Here is a 245-nt window from a genome sequence, read left to right as displayed (position 1 = left end):
CTAGGTCAGTCAATCTAAGAGACCTTTATATTATACTAGGCCAGTCAATCTAAGAGACCTTTATATTATACTAGGCCAGTCAATATAAGACCTTTATATTATAGTAGGCCAGTCAATCTAAGACCTTTATATTATACTAGGCCAGTCAATCTTAGACCTTTATATTATACTAGGCCAGTCAATCTAAGACCTTTATATTATACTAGGCCAGTCAATCTAAGACCTTTATATTATACTAGGCCAGT

Source organism: Electrona antarctica (genome assembly GCF_951216825.1).
Source record: "Electrona antarctica genome assembly, contig: scaffold_870, whole genome shotgun sequence".
Taxonomy (NCBI): domain Eukaryota; kingdom Metazoa; phylum Chordata; class Actinopteri; order Myctophiformes; family Myctophidae; genus Electrona; species Electrona antarctica.
The sequence above is the reverse complement of the archived record's forward strand: the minus strand, read 5'-3'. Positions refer to the sequence as shown.